The sequence below is a fragment of the Heterocephalus glaber genome, unplaced genomic scaffold, assembly GCF_053883595.1.
Source record: "Heterocephalus glaber isolate CG9 unplaced genomic scaffold, H.glaber_assembly_v1.0 deba00000546, whole genome shotgun sequence".
NCBI classification, from domain to species: Eukaryota; Metazoa; Chordata; class Mammalia; order Rodentia; family Bathyergidae; genus Heterocephalus; species Heterocephalus glaber.
In genome coordinates this window covers 14,150,280-14,159,872 of record NW_028258147.1, presented here as the reverse complement: position 1 = coordinate 14,159,872, position 9,593 = coordinate 14,150,280, and the positions used below count along the sequence as shown (strand labels likewise).

Here is a 9,593-nt window from a genome sequence, read left to right as displayed (position 1 = left end):
AAATGAAATCTATGTAAATAGGGAAGGGTGGAGGGGGTGAAGGGCGCACAGGTAATGGGGGAAAAAATAAGAACCAAGATATATCATGTACATGTACAAACACCCAAAGATAAATGTAAATGAATTGTATACCTAAATTGTACCAATAAAAATAATGTAAAAATTTAAAAAACCCCAAAACCCCAGATACTGGGAGGAAAAGGGGGGAATAGAAAGAGGATGTAAAAAGAATGATATGTCATGTACATGTACTAACTCCCCACAATGAATGCATCTGCTTAATCCAGTGATTGCCAATGTATGTAGTGTTCCTTTTCTTAATAAACACTGATAAAATGTATTGCATGGAATGCCATAAAGGAAACCTGTATTTCATTAAAAACCATAAATTATGATGATGAAATTAAACAGAATACATCAGGCTGAGTCATACGGAACAAGCCGAATCAGCCCGCTGCAGACAGGCAGAGCTGTGCATGCCCTACCGAGGTCCCAAGTCACGCGGAAGATGCCAGATCACCCCACTGCGGACAGGCAGCAACCTGGTTCCACACTACAAAGATGCAAAGGACACCAGACCACCAGACCATGGTACTGAGTCCCACTGCTTCCAACCTAGAGGTAGGGGCTTCTGAGCCACCGTCCCACTGATACTGGTCCAGAGGAAGGGGCTTCTGGGCCACCATCCCTCACACTGCTTCCAGTCCAGAGGAAGGGGCTTCTGAGCTCCCATCCCACTGCTCCTGGTCCAGAGGAAGGGGCTGCCCAGCCAGCATCCCTCCTGCTGCTCCCAGCCCACAGGAGAGGGCTTTTGGGTCACCATCACTACCGCTGCTCCCAGCCCCTGTCCCACCTCTCCCAGCTAGGAGGAGGTAAACTGTGCAGGAGCTAATAGACCCCTGCCCCAGTTGAAAAGAAAAAACACATAAATAAGTCTCCAAACTAGACTTCCAGACCACCTACAGCAACTCAAAAGGGAAATGAGATGGAACACTCTGATACTCAACAACCTGGACCCACTGAACTGGCAATAAAAGGGGATCTGGAAAAAATGACATCAGAAATAATTTCTCAGATAACAGGAAAAATTGTGCCCCTAGTGCAAGACATGATTAATAAATCTAGAGAAGAGCTCAGGAACATGATGGAATCCCAACATAGGAAACAAATGGAATCCATAAAGCAGATGCAAATAGATTTCCAGGACATGAGAAACTCCATTGAAAGTCCACACAGCAGAATGAGCCAATGTGAGGACAGAATTTCAGATATAGAAGATAAGATTGCAATTAGTGACCAGGAAAAGAAAAATTGCTTCAAAATTATAAGAGAACATGAGAAATCAATGCAGCAGCTGCTAGATGATGCAAAGAAGAATAACATAAGACTGATTGGGTTCAATGAAGAAACAGGAGAGAGTGGAGATGACATAAAAAATCTCTTCACAGAAAAAATGGCAGAAAACTTCCCAAGCAAGAGAAAAGAACTTGACATACAGATAAGTGAGGCATATAGGACTCCAAATAGCCTTGATCAAAAATAATCTACACATAGGCATACAATTGTTAAGATTCCAGAAACTCAACAGAAGAACAAAGTTCTACAAGCAGTTAGAGAAAAGAAACAAATCACATACAAAGGAAAGCCCATCAGAATCACAGCAGGCTTCTCAACAGAAACCATCAAGGCAAGAAGAGCTTGGAGTGACATAGTCCAAGCCCTAAAAGAAAACAGCCTCCAACCCAGATTGATGTACCCTGCAAAACTATCTTTCAAAATGGATGGAGAAATAAGATACTTTCATGATAAAGAGCACCTTAGGAACTTCGTGAATACCAAAGCAGCACTCCAAAGAATTTTGCCCAATATCCTAGGAACAGACATTGAGGATCACAACCCCAGGAAGCAAAGCAGAATGAACCCATCTGGCATGACAAGAAATTAAATGGAAAGGGGGAGAGCCCAACAAAAAAAAAGTCATGGCAATGACAAGTCAATATATTTCAGTTATAACCATCAACGTTAATGGTCTCAATTCACCAATCAAAAGAAACAGACTGGCAGAACGGGTCAAGCAGCAAAATCCAACAATATGCTGCATAGAAGAAACACACTTAATTCAAAATGAAACTCATAGACTGAAAGTTAATGGGTGGAAAACAATACTCCATGCAATAGGAACCTGAAAAAAAGCAGGAGTAGCTATCCTCTTTGCAGATCAAGTAGATTTCAAACCAACACTGATTAAGAGAGATGAGGAAGGACACTACATCCTTGTAAAGGGAAGAATCCAAGAGGAAGAGATGACAATCATAAATATCTATGCACCAAACACTAGTGCACCCAACTATATAAAACATATACTAATGGACATGAAGAGTCATATATGCACTAATAGAGTTGTAGTGGGAGACCTCAATACCCCACTGTCACAAATAGATAGATCAACTAGACTAAAAATATGTAATGAAATACTAGAACTCAATTGAATTCTTGAACAAATGAAATTAACAGATGTTTACAGAGTCTTCCACCCCACAAAATCAGAATACACATTATTCTCAGCTGTACATGGGTCATTTTCCAAAATAGACCACATACACACACACAAAACATGTTTAAGTAAGTGCAAAGGAATTGAAGTTATCCCCTGTATATTATCAGACCATAGTGCGATGAAATTGGAGATCCATAGCAAAAGAAACTCAAAAAATTTCATAAACACGTGGAAACTGAACAACAGACTTCTGAATAACCAATGGGTCACAGAGGGAATTAAAGAAGAAATCAGACAGTTCCTTCAATTAAATGACAATGACAATACAACATATCGGAATCTATGGGACACAATGAAAGTGGTCTTATGAGGGAAATTCATAGCACTGAATATGCATATTAGGAAAGCAGAACGAGCCCAATTAAACAAACTGATGCTGAACCTCAAGCTTCTAGAAAAAGAAAAGCAGGACAACCCCAAAGCTCATACAAGGGAGGAAATTATAAAGAACAGAGGAGAAATCAATGCAATGGAGACTAAAAGACTGATACAAAAAATCAATGAAGCCAAGAGTTGGCTCTTCAAAAGAATCAACAAAATTGACAAACCCTTAGCCAAACTTGTCAGAAAAACTAAAGAAAAGGCTCAAATCCATGCAATTAGGAGTGAAAAGGGTGAAATTACAACAGACCCAGCAGAAATCCAGAGGATCATCAATACCTACTTCAAGAAGCTATACACCAATAAGATGGACAACACAGAAGAAATGGACAGATTCCTAGATAAATATGAATTACCAAAGTTGAACGAAGAAGACCTAAAAATTCTGAACAACCCAATATCAACCAATGAAATTGAAAATGTAACTAAAAATTTATCAACTAAGAGAAGCCCGGGCCCTGATGGCTTCATGGTTATATTCTACAAGACATTTAGAGAGGAACTGCTGCCAGTACTGTTTAAACTGTTCAATGAAATTGAAAGGGAAGCAATACTCCCAAATTCACTCCTGGAAGCAAGCATCACCTTGATCTCCAAAGCAGAGAATGACCCACCTGAAAAAGAGAACTATAGGCCAATCTCACTAATGAACATAGATGCAAAAATCCTTAATAAGATAATGGCAAACAGAATGCAGAAGATCATCAAGAAGATCATACACCCTGATCAAGTGGGATTCATCCCAGAGATGAAGGGATGGTTCAATATATGAAAATCAGTCAATGTAATACACTATATCAATAGAGCCAAGGACGAAAACCATATGATTATCTCCATAGATGCAGAAACCGCTTTTGACACAATCCAACATGCATTTATGATAAAAACCCTTCAAAAAAGTGGAATAGATGGTCTCTACCTCAAACTAATAGAAGCCACCTGTGAAAAACCAACAGCCAATATCATACTAAATGGTCAAAAACTGAAATCCCTCACACTAAAATCAGGAACAAGACAAGGATGTCCACTATCACCACTCTTGTTCAATATAGTTCTGGAAACATTAGCCATGGCAATTAGACAAGAGAAAGAAATAAAAGGAATAAAGATAGGTAATGAAGAAGTCAAATTGTCATTATTTGCAGATGACATGATACTCTATATAGAAGACACCAAGAACTCCACCAAAAGTCTTCTAGACTTAATAACCAAATTCAGTCAAGTAGCTGGTTACAAGGTCAACACACAAAAATCACTAGCTTTCCTCTACATGAATGACAGACTCACTGAGAGAGAAATAGGGCAAATAATTCCTTTCACAATAGCATCCAAAAAACTGAAATACCTAGGAATCATCCTAACAAAAGAAATCAAAGACCTCTTCTCTGAAAACTATGGCACTCTGAAAAGCGAGATTGAAGATGATATCAGAAAATGGCCAGACATCCCCTCCTCCTGGGTAGGAAGGGTTAATATAGTGAAAATGGCCATACTTCCAAAACTGCTCTATAGATTTAATGCAATTCCAATTGAGATCCAAGCAGCATACTTCATGGACCTTGAAAAAACAAGAATTCATTTGGAACAAGAAGAAACCCAGAATAGCAAAAGCAATTGTAGGTAACAGAGACATGGCAGGGGGTATCACAATCCCCAACCTGCATCTCTACTACAAAGATACTGTGATAAAAGCAGCATGGTACTGGCAAAGAAACAGACCTTAGGACCAGAGGAACAGATTAGAAGATGCAGAAACAAGGCCAGACACACTCAGCCATCTCTTCTTTGATAAAGGTGCCAAACACCCTCATTGGAGGAAAGATAGCCTCTTTAATAAATGGTGCTGGAAAAATTGGGCTTCAACTTGCCATAGATTAAAACTTGACCTATATCTCTCACCGTGCACTAAACTAAAATCAAAATGGATTAAAGATCTAAATATTCAAATAGAAACTCTGAACCAGTTGGAACAGAGGTTAGGTAGAACCCTTGAAGACATCGGTGTAGGAAAAGATTTTATGAACAAAACCTCAGTTGCCCATGAACTAGCACAAACAGTCAACAAGTGGGATCTCTTCTTATTAAAAGGCTTCTGCACAGCAAGAGAAACCACCAGCAGTGTGAAGAGACAACCCACAATGTGGGAAAATATCTTCACCTGCTTTTCCAGCTGTCCTGGGTTATGATCATCATTGTCCTTTCCTAGGATATTGTCTAAAATTTTTTTGAGTGCTGGCTTGATATTCATGAAGTTTGTAAGGTGCTCTTTGTCTTGAAAGTATCTTATTTCTCCATCAATTTTGCAAGATAGTTTTGCAGGGTACATCAATCTGGGTTGGAGGCTGTTTTCCTTTAGGGCTTGAAATACTTCATTCCAACCTCTTCTTGCCTTGAGGGTTAGCATTGAGAATTCTGTTGTGATTCTGATGGGCTTTCCTTTGTATGTGATTTGTTTCTTTTCTCTAACTCCTTGTAGAATTTTGTTCTTCTGTTGGGTTTCTGTAATCCTATTACATGCCTATGTGCATAGTTTTTTTAATCAAGGCTATTTGGAGTCCTATATGCCTTGCTTATCTGTATGTCAAGTTATTTTCCCCTCCTTGGGAAATTTTCTGCCATTACTTCTGTGAAATGTTTTCTTATGTCATCTGCACTCTTTCCTGTTTCTTCCTTGACTCCAATCAGTCTTATGTTATTCTTCTTTGCATCATCTAGCAGCTTCTGGATTGATTTCTCATGGTCCCTTACAATTTTAAAGAAATATTTCTTTCCTGGTCAGTAATTGCAATCTTATCTTCTATATCTGAAATTCTGTCCTCACATTGGCTCATTCTGCTGTGAAAGCTTTCAATGGAGTTTTTCATCTCCTGGAAATCTGTTTGTATCTGCTTTATGGATTCCATTTGTTTCCTATGTTGGGATTCCATCATTTTCCTCAGCTCCTCTATTTTTTTTTATCTGTGTCCTCTCTAAATTTATTAATCATGTCTTGCACTATGGGCACAATCTCTGCTATTGTGTGAGAAATTGTTTCTGATTTCATTTTTTCCAGATCCTCTTTTGTTGCCAGTTCAGAGAGTCCAGGTGGTTGAGTAACAGATTGTTGCATCTCATTTCCCTTTGGGGTTGCTCTAGGTGATCTGGAAGTCTCTTTTTTAGGCTTGTTTAGGTCTCTTCTCATTTTGATGTGTGGGAAGGTGCTGCTGTCACTCACATGGCTCACCTTCTCTGTTCTGGAAGTGGTGGCATTGGGAGAAACAGTTCTGAGACCCATGTTTCACCACTGATTAAGACTGGGGTGGCAGGTGTTAGGGGTCATATTCCTTTAGCCTTCTGAGCTTTCTGAGCAGATTTGGTGACCTTGCCATCTCTAGCAGCCTTCTTGTCCACTGCTTTGGTGACACCCACAGCAACTTTCTGTCTCATATTGCGAACAGCAAAATCACCCAGAGGTGGATAGTCAGAGAAGCTCTCAGCACACATGTGCTTGCCTGGAATCAAGTCAACAAGGGCAGCATCACCAGATTTCAAGAACATGGGGCCATCTTCCAGCTTCTTACCAGACCAGTGACCAATCTTTTCTTTCAGCTCAGAAAACTTGCAAGCAATGTGAGCTGTATGGCAATCCAGTACAGGAGCATAGCCAACACTGATCTGGCCTGGATGGTTCAGGATAATCACCTGAGCAGTGAAACCAGCTGCTTCCATTGGTGGATCATTTTTGCTGTTACCAGCAACATTGCCACAATGAACATCTTTGACAGACACATTCTTGACATTGAAGCCCACATTGTTACCATGAAGAGCTTCACTCAAAGCCTCATGGTTCATTTCAACAGACTTTACTTCAATTATGACATTGACTGGTGCGAAGGTGACCACCATGCCAGGTTTGGGAACACCAGTCTCCATTCTGCCCACAGGGACAGTAACAGTACCACCAATTTTGTAGACATCCTGGAGGGGCAGCTGCAAAGGCTTGTCAGTTGGGTGAGTGGGTGGCAGGATGCAATCCAAAGTTTCAAGCAGTGTGTTTCCTCTGGCATTGCCATCTTTATGAGTGACCTTCCATCCCTTGAACCAAGCCATTTTAGCACTTGGCTCCAGCATGTTGTCACCATTCCAACCAGAAATTGGCACAAAACCTACTGTGTCAGGGTTGTAGCCAATTTTATTAATGTAGGTGCTGACTTCCTTAACAATTTCCTCATATCTCTTCTGGTTATAGGGTGGCTCAGTGGAATCAATTTTGTTAACACCAACAATGAGTTGTTTCACACCCAGCATGTAAGCCAGAAGGGCATGCTCACAGGTCTGCCCATTCTTGGAGATACCAGCTTCAAATTCATCAACACCAGCAGCAACAATCAGGGCAGCAGAATCAGCCTGAGATGTGCCTGTAATCATGTTTTTGATAAAGTCTCTGTGTCCTGGAGCATCAATGATAGTCACATAATACTGGCTGATCTCAAATTTCTACAGGGAGATGTCAATGGTGGTACCATGCTCATGCTCGGCTTTCAGTTTATCCAAGAGCCAGGTGTACTTGAAACAGCACTTCCACATTTCAGCAGCCACCTTCTCAAATTTTTCAACGGTTCTTTTTTCGATGCTGCCACATTTGTAGATCAGATGGCCGGTAGTGGTGGACTTGCCTGAATCCATGTGTCTGTTGACAACGATATTGATATGAGTCTTTTCCTTTCCCATGTTGGCTTTGATTTAGTGGTGGTTTTCACTACACCTGTGCTCTTGCAGCAAACACATTGCAAAAAAGCTATGCTTCCCTTTTAGTATGAAAGTGTAATTCATATACATTAAATAAGAATCTGTAACTATTGCTATATAAAATTAAAATATAGAATTAAAGGATAATGGATTTAATGTTTATTTGGCCAGAAATATATATTTATTTTATTTTTTTGTAATAACCATGTAATATTGTTATTGATATAGGAATATTTTAAATGTGTAGGTATATTGTACTTTAAATGAAACACTTTGTTTAGAACTGCCAAGCTGAATTATAAACAAAATTACTTCATGAGAGAACAGAGAAAAGAAAGACTGAATGACAAAGCAGAAAATTGAGAAAATGGGGAAAATGGGTACAATTAAGGAAATTCTATTTTCAGATCTTATGCATCTGATATGGAAAACACTGTGGCAAACAGAAAGGGGATGGTTTGGTTTGAGAACAGCAGTTATTTTCCAAAAGCTTAGCTATAAATATCAGCAACAGTATGCAGAAATAGTGTACAAGTCACACATTGGTCTATTCATTAACATTGAAACATCCAGGAAGTGAGAGGGAAATTGCTTTGACATGACAAACATTTTTAAAAATTAGAAAAATGCATTTGTCTGATTGGAAAAAAAACATTCAGTTTCTGCCTGCAAAATATCTGATACCTCATGTCTGGAAATAGATTACATAGAAAAGTATATTTTGGCAAGAGTGGGGAGTATGAAGTAACAAGAAATATGAACAAAAAGGAGCTAATATGTAGCTTTTGCTTTTTTCTTTAAATTGATGAAAAAGAAGAAAGAGAAGGTAATTCAAAATTTCTTAAATTCTTCTTGCTGCTTTCTAGAAAAACAAATTCTTTACTGCAATGCCCTGTCTAGAAGCTATATCCACAGGAACATGCTATTCTCCAAAAGCACTTCTCCAGGTTTATTCAAATTCCCATGAAATCTTTCAGACAGTTCTTTGCTGTGCATGGATTGTTAATGGATGAACTAGATGAAGAGACTGAACCACATCAGCCATTTCTCAGTCCTAGCTATATATTAGAATGACCTAGGTAGATTTTATATCTCCTTGGACCCTCTCTGGAGATTCTGACTACTTTGGGCTGGCTTGGGGCTCAGGGACTGGAATAATAGGAGCAGAGATCATTTCAAGTGTACTGAGCAGATGAGTGAAAAGGGGCAATGAAGAAGCAGCTCCCTTTTCCCCAGCACCTCTAGCCTCTGTTTCTCTCTGCCCAGTCTGGTTCCAGCTATGCCCTCTGCCTTCTCTCTGCTTGGTGGCCTGGAGTCTGGAAAGAGCAGTGGCTACTGTGGAGGTGAGAGGTGTTCTTGTAATGGGGCAGTGAAAAAAAAGAGTTATTTCCATGCATCCACTTCTAAGTAGCATGACTTTTAACGCCATGCTTTTGTGAATGTTTTAGGTACTTAAAGTGAGCATAATGTTACTTTTAGGTATTAATAGTTTTTACTGACTTTGAGAGTTAGAGTTAAACATTCAGGGACTCAACCTTCAGTGTGCAGATTAGTTGCAAGTGACATTTGGGTTGCTGCCACCATTAGCCACTTGCTGAGTATCTAATATGAGGGTATGTTTTGTTAGGTAAAATGATAGCTGGTATAGACTTTTGTCCCTACTCTAGAAAAATAGAAATAAAATTGCCAAGGTTGATGCTTAGACATTTGTTTTTAAAAATTTCCCAAGCATTATAGCTTTGAAATGAGATAATACTTTCTGCATTATAAAAAATTCAGGATGTATAAACACATTTTTATTAAAATAAGGTTCATAAATTTCTACTCATCAGCAAAGACAAATGAAAAATGAAAATAATATAAATAACAAATCCCAATAAAATGAGCCAAAGTTATGAACAGACAGCTTATATCATTATATACACAG

General features: G+C 39.1%; 1 pseudogene; it reads right to left on the bottom strand.

Annotated features, from left to right (window-relative positions):
- Nucleotides 1–6,222: 6,222 nt before the first annotated feature.
- On the bottom strand, nucleotides 6,223–7,449 carry LOC101696792 (elongation factor 1-alpha 1 pseudogene; annotated as a pseudogene).
- Between the last annotated feature and the right edge of the window lie 2,144 nt (nucleotides 7,450–9,593).